We start from the raw sequence: 12,882 nt of genomic DNA, 5'->3' as shown, positions 1-12,882 counted from the left end.
GACCTCAGTCGCTGTCTGTGTGGAGTTTGCACCTTCTCCCTGTGATCGCATGGTTTCCCTCCGGGCACTCCAGCTTCCTCCCACAACTCAAAACGTGCGGGTTCTCAGGTTAATTGGCCTCTGTAAGTTCCCCTTAGTATGTCGGGAGTGGATAGTGGGGTGTGATAGCATAGAACCAGTGTGATCGAGTGATCAAGGGTTGGCGTTTATTCGGTGGGCCAAAGGGCCTGTTTCCATGCTGTGTCTTTCAATTCAATTCAATTCAATAAACGTTGATCTTGTTTGTTCCGTATTGGAACACCATCACAATTACTTCCTGGTTGAATACTCTGGGGTTTTGACTGGTCACTTTTGATCACGAAATTGCACTTGTACAAATGTGTGTGTTCTGCATCAGCCATCCACCTCAATTGCAGGTACTATCACAACTATTTGTAGGTAGTAGAACAATGTTTAAGAACCATTTAGGTAGCTATAGGTTTAGTTAAGTTTAGATTAGAGATACAGCGCGGAAACAGGCCCTTTCAGCCCACCGGGTCCGCGCCGACCAGCAATCCCTGCACATTAACACTATCCTATACCCGCTGGGGACAATTTTTACATTTACCAAGCCAATTAACCTACAAACCTGTAGATCTTTGGAGTGAGGGAGGAAACCGAAGATCTCGGAGAAAACCCACGCAGGTCACGGGGAGAACGTACAAACTCCGCACAGACAGCACCCGTAGTCGGGATCGAACCCGGGTCTCCGGCGCTGCATTCGCTGAAAGGCAGCAACTCTACCGCTGCGCCACCATGCCGTAGAGGGATATGGGCCAAACGTAGGCAGGTGGGACAAGTGTAGATGGGGCATGTTGGTCGGCATGGGACAAGTTGGGCCAAAGGGCCTGTTTCCATGATCTGTGACTCTATGGCTCTATGCAATATTCCTCAGTAGCCATCTTGCCACATGGTAATTTAAAGGAGGTCTCCCTGAGCAGATGGCTGCCCTTAAACAGGAAGCTGAGTCCAGGAGGTCCACTTTAACTCAATTGTTTATTTGCCGGGGCGATTCATTCCCCTCAACACACAGCTGATAAAACAGTTCTGCCCACTGATCGCCCACCGACCCTCAGTTCTGCCCACTGATCGCCCACCGACCCTCAGAAGAAGGGTCCCGGCCCAAATCGTCCCCCATCCTTTTTTCTCCAGAGATGCTGCCAAACCCACAGAGTTACTCCAGCACTTTGTACTTACCAACCTTGAGATCACCTGATCCCAATCCAATATTTCTCCCTGAGCCCTTTCATCCATGATCCAATGCATTGGTACAATTGCCAAGAAAATGGAATTGGCGGCACGGTGGCGCAGAAGTACAGTTGCTGCCTTAGCCCGAGACCCGGGTTCGATTCCGACTATGGGTGCTGTCTGTACGGAGTTTGTACGTTCTCCCTGTGTCTGCATGGGTTTTCTCTGAGATCTTTGGTTTCCTCCCACACTCCAAAGACGTACAGGTTTGTAGGTTGATTGGCTTGCGTTTGTATAATTGGTATAAGTGAGTTAATGTGCGGGGATCGACGGTCGGCGCGGACTCGGTGGGCCGAAGGGCCTGTTTCCACGCTGTATCTCTAAAGTAAATTAAACTAATCCACGTGGTAACAGTTTCCCAGCAAAATGGTAAATTCACAGAAATGAAAATTGATTTGAGCCAACGTTTTTTAAAATCTCCAAGTTACGTTGAGTATTAATTTATTGGAATGAAGTCATTCAGGCTTCTCCTGTGCCTTAAACAAGCAGCAGCCTCAGATGATGGGGTGGCTTACTATGACCCATCTGCTTGAGGGAATCGTGCATTTTACGTTGAATTAAAAGTTGTGTTCTGTCACGGGCAAACCTTGTAGGGAATATTGTGTCAATCTGAAATCTATTTAAGATGTTTGTGTTTTGTTTATAAAGCTGTTAATGTGATCTGGCTTTTTATTTGTTTTTGGATCTGCTGGATATTGTTCCTGCTTGAGTCCTGGCAGTGACAATGATTGCATTCAATGCCATGCCTCGAATCAGTTAGCTTTGGGCAATTGAAATGGGGAAGTGAAAGGACTGTTGAAAGAGAAGAGTACAACAGATTTATTCCAACTACGTTGTGGTCGAGGAAATGTGTAATACAGACCCATTCAAGAATATGACTTGGTTTAAAACAAGAGCTGAACTGGGACTTCAACTGGGACTTACCGTGAAGTGCCAAAAACACTCTGTGAGACCGACATAAGCCGTAAAATGTCGGAGTACTTGTCATACAGAAAATCCTTAAGTATCTTACAAATTATTTCCATAAGTTTCTAAAGGCAATGGGTGGTGTCCAACATCAATCTGTGTTGTAAATCTGTGGAATTCTCTGCCTCAGAAGGCAGCGGAGGCCAATTCTCTGGATGCTTTCAAGAGAGAGCTGCCGTCGCAGCTGCGGCTTGCCTGCAGTCCGTCTGTCTTTTGTTTTTTTGTTGTTTTTGTCTGAATTGCAGTTTTAATATGATGTAGTGTTGTATGTTATGTTTTGGGGGGGGTGAGGGAACGGGAACTGTAACATTCTCTCTCCAGAACGGAGACGCGACCTTTGTTCTGTGTCGTGTCTCCGTTCCCGCTGCGGCCTACCACCGGCCATGCACCTGGGACCACCTGGGGCTCTGGTTCGCAGAGCCCGCGGTCCGGACTCACCACCTGCGGCGCTGGCTGCCTGCGAATGCTGCGGGAGCGGCTGCAATTCGTCTCCGGAGGCTCCGGCGCGGGCCGCGTGGACGTCGGAAGCCCGCAGGCCCCTGGGTGGGGGCCGACATCGGGAGCTCCGGCAGCGGCAGAGGCAACGTGTTCGCCCGCCCCGAATCGCGGGGCTTGGGTCGGCCCGCCACGGACCTTTCACCATCCGGCGCGGCCTGAAATAGGCCGCGGGATTTTTCACCGCCCAGCGGGGGCTTCAATATCGGGAGCCCCGACCGCCCCGACGTGGCAACTCCAACAGCCTGACCGCGGGACAAGACGGCAGGGAAGAGAAAAAGACATTCTGGCCTTCCATCACAGTGAGGAGGGACTGGAGGAGACTCACTGTGATGGATGTTTCTTTTTGTTTGGTGTTAGTTGTGATTGTATGTGTTATTGCATTTTTATTGATTAATCTTATTGGTCTTATTGTTTAACTGCGGGTAATGTTTCATTTTACTACACATTTATGTGTATGTAACAAATAAACGACTATTGACTATTGACTATATTGACTATTGACTAGAGCTCTTAAAGATAGCTCTACCTCTGACTCTTAAAGTCAGGGGGTATGGGGAGAAGGCAGGAACGGGGTACTGATTGTGAATGATCAGCCATGATCACATTGAATGATCAGCCATGATCACATTGAATGGCGGTGCTGGCTCAAAGGGCCGAATGGCCTCCTCCTGCACCTATTGTTTATTGTTATTATTATTATAAGGAACAAGACAAACAAACAAAAAGTTCCCTTCCTTAGTTCCATGATTGGAAGCTGTTTGTTTCTCATCTGAGCCAGATGCCCAACTGATGAACATTCCAGGGAAAAAAGCTGATCAGAAATCATGGCCCGATGCGAAAAGGATGAACACAACTCGCGAGTAATCATTCGTCATCAACTAATGATCCCTTTGGGGGTTTGGTTTACGGCATTGGAGCAAGTTGTCCAATTACGGACCGTAATGGACTAATAAACCCAGAGTTATGATCTGGAGACTTGGTTCAAATCCCACGAAGGTATTTAAGCTCTGTTAATTAAATAAATCTGAAAATTGCAAAAAGCAATTATCAGTGATCGCGATGATAGAAGGCTGTAAAAACCTCATTTGTTTCCACCAATGGTTCAAGGTCTGTCTCTGCCAGGCGTTATCTGTGTCTCACTCCGAGCCTACGACTGAGTGGCTGAGAAAGCCGCTCATGCCAAACTCTTTCAGGCAGTTCAAGGAAGAGGCTCCTCGACAGCAAGACGTGATGGACAATGAGTCCAGTCCTTCAACAACACCTCATTTCCCGTCTGCACTCATGGTGGCTTTTTTAGACTCAATTAGGGCTGCCAACTGTCCCGTATTAGCCGGGCTAAATTAGTTTGTCCCGTATTAGTTGGGTTGCCAACCATCTCACTCCCAAAAAAGGGACAAAGGGTGATGGCACTGCCCCGCGCCCCACGTGACCTTACCCAGCCAGCGGCCACGTGCTCCCGCTCCACCAATGGCGGCTGGCTGGGTGAGGTCACGTGGGGCGCGGGGCGGTGACGTCACCTTGTCCCGTATTTGGGAGGGAGGAAGCTGGCAACCCTAGACCCAATATCAAATTGAGAAACATAGAAAAACAGGTGCAGGAGTAGGCCACTCGGCCCTTCGAGCCAGTACCGCCATTCGATATGATCATGGCTGATCATCCAAAATCGGTACCCCGTTCATGCTTTTTCCCCATATCCCTTGATACCTTTAGCCCGATGAGCTAAATCTAACTCTCTCTTGAAAACATCCAGTGAATTGGCCTCCACTGCCTTCTGTGGCAGAGAATTCCACAGGTACTGTATTTCAGCTAACTCACTTTCTTTGTCTGAAGAAGGGTCTCGACGCGAAATGTCACCCATTCCTTCTCTCCTGAGATGCTGCTTGACCCGCTGAGGTACTCCAACATTTCGTGTCTACCTTCGATTTAAACCAGCACCTGCAGTTTTTTTTTCCTACATCACTTTCTTTGTTTATTGGAGAAATGGATGGTTCTGCTGTTGGGCATCCATTTGTAATTTTGACTCCATTTATCTCCCTCCACTAATCTCTTGGGCATTTCCTAGGCATTTCCACAGTGGTTTCATGTCAGTTTGCACATGTTCCCCATTTCTAACGTCACTCAACCATCGATCAACCAGACGACTTCGCCAACATCTTCTCACAACAGCACCCTTTCATTTTGTGTCTATTTCGGTGTAAACCGGCATCTGCAGTTCCTTCTTGCGGCCTTTCAGAAATATTCTCCCTGTCTGTCCCATCCCCTCCACCCCTTCTCCACATTTTAAAAACTAGCTTGTTTGCTTGAGATCAATTGGGAGTTGTAGACTTGAAGGAAAGCTGGGGTATGGAGATGAAATGGTTATGTGAACTTGAAAGAGAGGAAGAGCTGGGATTTTAAATAATGCAGCACCTCTGATCAAGAAGACTTTTATTTTGTCCTTATGGGAGCGCTAACTAACGCAGCGAGAATAAGTGTGCGGAGGAACTGCCGATGCCGGTTTAAACCAATGATAGACATTTAGACCAAATCTAAAGGAGGGTGTCGACCCGAAACGTCACCCATTCCTTCTCTCCAGAGATGCTGCCTGTCCCGCTGAGGTACTCCAGCATTTTGTGTCTATCTACAGCAAGAATAAGCCTCCACGTTGAGATCAGCTCCCTTTGCAATTCAAGAACTCATAAAGTACCATAGACAGGGAGATCAATGTCTCGCTATCACTCACAAAGTGACTACTAGTCTAAAACATTCCATTTAATTAAACCAAGTCAATGCGAATTCTCAGTTACGGTTATAATAGTCCCCTCTATGGTCTTCACTGGAGATAAACACACACGAGAGCACAACATGACCCTGCTCACAAGTCCACCTCATAGGCGACGCGTACACAAATATATCCGAGTAGATAGTTGATACCAGCTGTGATTGTGTGGAATTTAATTCAGGATTTAACATCCATCCCTTTATTGCCACTGACTGGATCAATTTCCCAAGTGATGTCACAAGGCACTCAACAATCAATCACACTGTCAAGTCTGGAGTCACAAACAGGGCAGACCAAGTAAGGATGGCCAATGTCCATGGGAAAGGGTATTTGGGGAACCAGAAAGGTTTTGCAACAACCCAGCAGTTTTTTAGCTTCCATTCCTGACTTACTGACAGAGATTGGAATTCCCAGCCTCTGCAATGTTGAGTTCAATATTTATCTTTCAATCAATATTCCAGACTTCAAATCACTCGGCTAGTTTCTTGGCCGTACCACTGTTCCTCGGCTAATGCACAAACGCTGGTGCAACTGGTAGAGCTGCTGCCTCACAGCGCCCGAGACCTGGGTTTGATCCTGACCTCAGGTGCTGTCTGTGTGGAGCTTGCATGTTCTCTCTGTGAACCTGTGGGATTCCTCAGGGTGCTCCGATTTCCTCCCACATCCCAAAAACATACGGGTTTGTCGGTTGATTGTCTTAAATGTTTAGGGGGTGAGTGCAAGAGTGGGATAATATAGATTTATTCTGAATGGAAGATTGTTCGGTCAGCATGGACTCAGTGGGCCAAAGGGCCCGTTGCCTTGCTGTGTCATTAGGTCCGTTTAAATGCAAGTAGTCTTCATGCCCTGCCCTAAATCCGGTTCCAGGTTGGAGAGTAATCCCCATTCATTGTTATTGGCACCACTGCTGCAAGCAAGTGCATGGCTGGCCATGTTGAGCAAGGAGAGGATCTGGCCACTGTTCATTCATTTCCACAGGAAGAATTGCTGCTTCAAGCCGGGTACCAGAAGATGGCAGCTGCCTGTAGAATTAGTCCTCAGTTGCAAGGAACGTAAGGAAAAAGTGGGCCGGAGGTCGATAGAGGACGCGTGGCCAAGAAAAAGAGGGTCCTGGCGAGGGGAGGGGGGTCAACGAGAACAAAGAGGGACCTGGCGTGGAGGGGGGAGAGGGTCAACGAGAACAAAGAGGGACCTGGCGAGGGGGGGGGCCTAGAACAAAGAGGGACATGGCGAGGGGGGGGGAGGGGGTCAACGAGCACAAAGAGGGACCTGGCGAGGGGGGGGGCCTAGAACAAAGAAGGACCATTGGGGACAACAATGAACACTTTGTAACCTTGTTGGCGCCCTATACATAGCAACTCTCCGCATACCTTGTGTGTGGTGCTCAAGACAAAGACTTTCATGGTGACACATCACGTGATAATACAGTGGCATGTCGGTCACAGTTCTCAGCAACAGGGGCTTGGGGTCTGAGCCCTTCACTGTGGAAACGCGGGTCAAACAGGGACGCATCGTCGCACCCACCCTGCTTTGCCGTCTTCGTTGCTGCCATGCTCCACCTCACTGGTGAAGAGCTGCCACTGGGGATCCCAATCCTCTCCAGAACTGACGGTGGGCTCTTCAACCTTAGCAGGTTAAAGGCCAAGAGCAAAGCCAGCAAGTCCGCCATCGTGGAGCTTCAGTACACGGACGACTGCACGATCGTAGAAGACCTCCAGGGCGTCCTGCATGCCTTCGCCAAGGCAAACAGAGCCATGGGCCTAGCCTCGAACATCAAGGAGACCCAAGTCCTACATCAACCTCCATCCAACCAGCCCACTATAGAAGTGGACGCCACCACGCTTGCAAAACGTGGACCACTTCCCCTACCTTGGCGGCATTCTTTCCTCAAAAGCTGACATCGACTCTGAGGTCAACCATCGCCTGAGTTGTGCCAGTGGGGCCCATGCCAGACTCAGGAAAAGAGTCTTTGACGACCGAGACCTAAAGGCTCAACCAATGCTGGTCTGGTCCACAGGGCCGTTGTCCTCCCCACTCTGCCGCATGGAGCCGAGTCATGGACCACCCACAGCAGGCGCCCGAGAGCCCTGGAACAACACCGTCAAAGGTCCTTACCAAAGATTCCGAGGTTCAGCTGGGAGGACAAACGCACCGACATCAGCGTTCTGGAGGGTGCCAACATGTCCAGTATCACAGCCACAGTAATGCAGCACCAACTCTGATGGGCTAGGCCATGTCATCCTCATGTCCAACACACGTCTCCCTGAACACTCTCAACTGAAGGTCAGCGAGTCGCCGGCGGGCCAAAGTAACGCTTCAAGGACAACAACAAGAACAGTCTGAAGATGGGCGGCACGGTAGCGTAGCGGTAGAGTTGCTGCTTTACAGCGAATGCAGCGCCGGAGACTCAGGTTCGATCCTGACTACGGGTGCTGCACTATCATCATCATATCATATCATATACATACAGTCGGAAACAGGCCTTTTCGGCCCTCCAAGTCCGTGCCGCCCAGTAATCCCCGTACATTCATCATATCATATCATATACATACAGCCGGAAACAGGCCTTTTCGGCCCTCCAAGTCCGTGCCGCCCAGTAATCCCCGTACATTAACTGTAAGGAGTTTGTACGTTCTCCCCGTGACCTGCGTGGGTTTTCTCCGAGATCTTCGGTTTCCTCCCACACTCCAAAGACGTACAGGTATCTAGGTTAATTGGCTGGGTATATGTTAAAAAAAAAATTTTTTTTTAAATTGTCCCTAGTGGGTGTAGGATAGTGTTAATGTACGGGGATCGCTGGGCGGCACGGACTTGGTGGGCCGAAAAGGCCTGTTTCCGGCTGTATATATATGATATGATACTCCACATCACATCGAGCAACAGGGAGCGCATTGCACTGGACAGGTGCTCTGGGACGAAATCCGTGCAGGAAGGAACCGCACGTCGTGCAACGGAACTACGCCGTGCCACAGAGGCTAAGCCACAGCACCGCAAGGAAAGAGAGAGGAGGGGGCTCAACCACTGCCTACCACCGCCAGTCTCCCCCCGCCCACCTTGCACCAAGGTGTGTGGATCGCGGATCGGCCTCTACAGACATCTGCAGACCAACGGGTAGACGACCCTAGGGAGAGGACATGTAATGTAAGGAAATAACTGCAGATGCTGGTACAAATCGAAGGTATTTATTCACAAAATGCTGGAGTAACTCAGCGGGTCAGGCAGCATCTCAGAAGGGAAGGAATGGGCGATGTTTCGGGTCGAGACCCTTCTTCAGACTGATGTCAGGGGGGGCGGGACAAAGGAAGGATATAGGTGGAATAATATAAGAAAATAACTGCAGATGCTGGTACAAATCGATGGTATTTATTCACAAAATGCTGGAGTAACTCAGCAGGTCAGGCAGCATCTCAGGAGGGAAGGAATGGGCGACGTTTCGGGTCGAGACCCTTCTTCAGAGTGATGTCAGGGGGGCGGGACAAAGGAAGGATATAGGTGGAGACAGGAAGACAGTGGGAGATCTAGGAAGGGGGAGGGGAAGAGAGGGATGGAGGAACTATCTAAAGTTGGAGAAGTCAATGTTCATACGGACAGTCACACTCGCTTCGAGTGACCGCCGACGAGGATAACAAAGTAAAGTATCAATCAGAAACACGTTGGAAAAAGATATTCTCCTGAGTAAAATCTGCTGTTGTTTTATTATTATTTAAGATATTTGTGACCACACTGCCATGTTACAACATATAAAGCAGATAACCACAAAAACCTCAAGATTGCCTTTGTAGTGAATAAAGACTTAGAAGTTAAGATTAAACATTATGTCGTTCCTTTTCAACAGCTATTAATGATGTCAGTGAAATGAGACAGATGTTACACAAACGTTTTGTGCTGGTGGCTCTTTTAACTCAACGGCACATCTGAGACAATAATCGTTTCACACACCAGTATCCTGTGTAAAAATAACGTTAAATTGGATCATTTTGTAAGAGATAGCAAAGATGTAAGATCGTGATGTAAAGCAGAAACTAACAAAGACTCGAGAAGGGCGGCACGGTAGCGCAGCGGTAGAGTTGCTGCTTTACAGCGAATGCAGCGCCGGAGACTCAGGTTCGATCCTGACTACGGGTGCTGCACTGTAAGGAGTTTGTACGTTCTCCCCGTGACCTGCGTGGGTTTTCTCCGAGATCTTCGGTTTCCTCCCACACTCCAAAGACGTACAGGTATGTAGGTTAATTGGCTGGGTAAATGTTTAAAAACATTTGTCCCTAGTGGGTGTAGGATAGTGTTAATGTATGGGGATCGCTGGGCGGCACGGACTTGGAGGGCCGAAAAGGCCTGTTTCCGGCTGTATATATATGATATGATATGATATGATGTTACACACAGTGAAAACTATCATCAAACCTCTTATAAACAAATCTTCATCAGGACTGAATGTAGGATCATTATGATGCTTTGAAATTCAGATTGAATTTGTAAAGGGATTTGTGGTCACAATATTCTGTTCCCTTTCCCACCGGAGCTCGGCTTCATAGATTCCAACACTTCCTTAGTCTAACCCAAATGACTATTCTTTACGGACCAAGACGAGGAATTGAGCTATTGGGTAGAAACAAAAGCAGGCCCTGGAAACTAAAGCATAAACAATCTGCTGGTGGAACTCACAGTGAGTCAGGCAGCATCTGCAGAGGCAAAGGGGTAGTCAACGTTTCAGGTTGAGACCCAGCCTCAGGACTGAGCTATCTGAGAATGTAGGCAAAACTGCCCAGCCTAATTTTAACAGCAGTCACTTGTTGGCAAAGGGGATTTGAAACTCGTCCAGCTTTTTCTCAGTCGTAATATTCTGGCTGGAGGTCTAGCCAGTGGAGTTCCACAAGGATCTCTGTTGTTTGTGATATATATATAACTTGGACATAAATGCAGAGGGGTTGGTCGGGTAGGTTTTGCAGCCGGCACCGACATTGGTGGTGTTGCAGATAACGAGGAAGCCTTATAACAGGATATAGACTGGTTTCAGATACGGGCAAGGAATTGGCAGATGGAGTTTAATCTGAGCAAGTACGGGGCGTTGCACTTCAAGAGGTCAAACGTGAGGGCGAAGTGCATGGTTGACAACAAGACCATAAAACAACAGAGGGATTATGGGCTGCAAGTCCATAGCTCCCTGAAAGCGCAAATCAAGTAGATAGAGTGATAAAGAAGGCATGTGGTGAGCTTGCCTTCATTGGACGAGACACTGGGTGCAAGAGTCAGGAAGTCATGGTGTAGCTTTATAAAAGTTTTGTTAGCTCTTTGGAGTATTGTGTCCATTACACGTGGAGACATTGGCGAGGGTGCAGAAGATGTCCGCCACAATGCTGCCTTGATTAGGGGGTACCAACCACAAGGAGAGGATGGCCAAACTGAGACTGTTTTCTCTGGAGGGCGGAAATTGAGGGGTGGCCTGATAGAAGAATATGCAACCATGAGAGGTATCGACAGTTAAAACCTTTTCCCCAGGGTGGAGATGTTAAGGAGTAGACGGCGTGGCTTTAAGGTCAGAGAAGGAAATTTAAAAAGAGATGCAAGGGGCGACGTTTTTTACGTAGTGAGTGGTAGATGCCTGGAACATACAACCAGGTGTGGTAGTGGAGGCAGATACGATAGTGGCATTTAAACGGCTTTTGGATAGGCACGTGGATATTAGTTTACCTTAGCATCGTGTTCATCACAGACATTGCAGGCCAAAGAGCCCGTTTCTGTTCTGTACAGTTCTACGTATGCAACACAGGATGGTACAAACCTTACAAACCTTAAACTCTAGGTATGTCCCTGTCCAAGAACATGTGTCCATTATTATGATGACTATCATGATAAACTCCAGCTGTAAGTCAGACGTGTGAGTAAAATAGTGAGTTATCAGCTATTGGTTTGCATAAAGTAACCAGCTACATGTCTTTAAGATTTCTGCGATGTGTCTCGTGAAATCAGTGATATGAATTTAGATACGTGCACATATTTTTACAGTGAACCGCACTCAACAACATTCCTGCTCAACGTTTACAAACTATTGCTTCCTGGTGTGGCACATTAAAGAATTCAATGCCTGTCAAAAATAAATCAACACGAACATACCAAATAATCTTTCAGTTTAGTTCAAAGATACAGCGCGGAAACAGGCCATTCGGCCCACCGAGTCCGCACCGACCAGCGATCCCCGCACGTTAACGCTATCCTACACACACTAGGGACAATTTTACACTTATAGCAAGCTAATTAACCCACAAACCTGTACATCTTTGGAGTGTGGGAGGAAACCGAAGATCTGAGAAAACCCATGCAGGTCACGGGGAGAACGTACAAACTCCGTACAGAGGGAGGGAAATCTGACTCTGTCATATTGTTGTGGATGAACATGAGATGGAGTCATAGAGTCATACAGTGTGGAAACAGGCCATTCGGCCCGACTTGCCCGTGCTGACCAACCTGCTCCATCCACACTAGTCCCACCCTCCTGTGTTTGGCTCATATCCCTCTAAACCTACCCTGTCCATGTACCTGTCTAAATCGGAAGCTGGGAATGAATGCGACCAAGAGATTGTCAGCAGGGAGGGTAGCGTAGGTCAGTATGGTCAACGTTTTGGAAGCAGAGGTCAGCAGGAAGTGGGAGAGAGGGTGGTGTCAGTAAATAGCCAGAGGTTGGTGGAGTGGGCTGGGAGGGACTTCCTTGAGATCAGGAGTCGCTGGTGAGGTTGACAACTGCGGGCTGATTTAGAGTTAAAGAGCATCTGATTGTTCTGTAGATTTCCAAATTGAGCACTACATATTTGAGGACATGTAGTCCTCAAAGACCGAAATGACAGATGTCTCAGGACAACGAGGCCCATTGTTCCTCAAGAACCTCTGTAAGGGGAATGGTGCGGGGATCACTTTTGGGTCACTAGGATGCCGGAAAAAACGGAAGTGGCCAGTCAAATTTTCCAAATGATGTGGAATGACCCAAGTAGAGCTGATGTCATATTATTCTGCAAAAATAAAATCGATTTCACTACATTATTGACCAAAACAGCATCGTGCAAACGAAATTTCCAGGCTTGCATCTTCTTGCCAAGTACAAAACCATTTCTCTCGGCGTTTGCGCTGTTGGTCGGCCGCGGCGCCGAGAACATAGAGGGATCTGGCGGGGGGCGGGCCGCGAAGAACTAAGAGAGGCCAAACGGGGGGGGCCGCCGAGAACGAAGAAGGGCCCACGTTCAGCGGCAGGCCCGGTTCGCCATCGCGAGAAGATAAGACTGTTATACTAAGAGCATTTGAAAATTAGTCGGCACCAGAAATTTGGCGGCAGGCCGAAGTGAATTCTGCCGGATGATTTTGCCAGATTGCATGCAAAGACA

The sequence above is a fragment of the Rhinoraja longicauda genome, chromosome 29, assembly GCF_053455715.1.
Source record: "Rhinoraja longicauda isolate Sanriku21f chromosome 29, sRhiLon1.1, whole genome shotgun sequence".
NCBI lineage: Eukaryota > Metazoa > Chordata > Chondrichthyes > Rajiformes > Arhynchobatidae > Rhinoraja > Rhinoraja longicauda.
The sequence above is the reverse complement of the archived record's forward strand: the minus strand, read 5'-3'. Positions refer to the sequence as shown.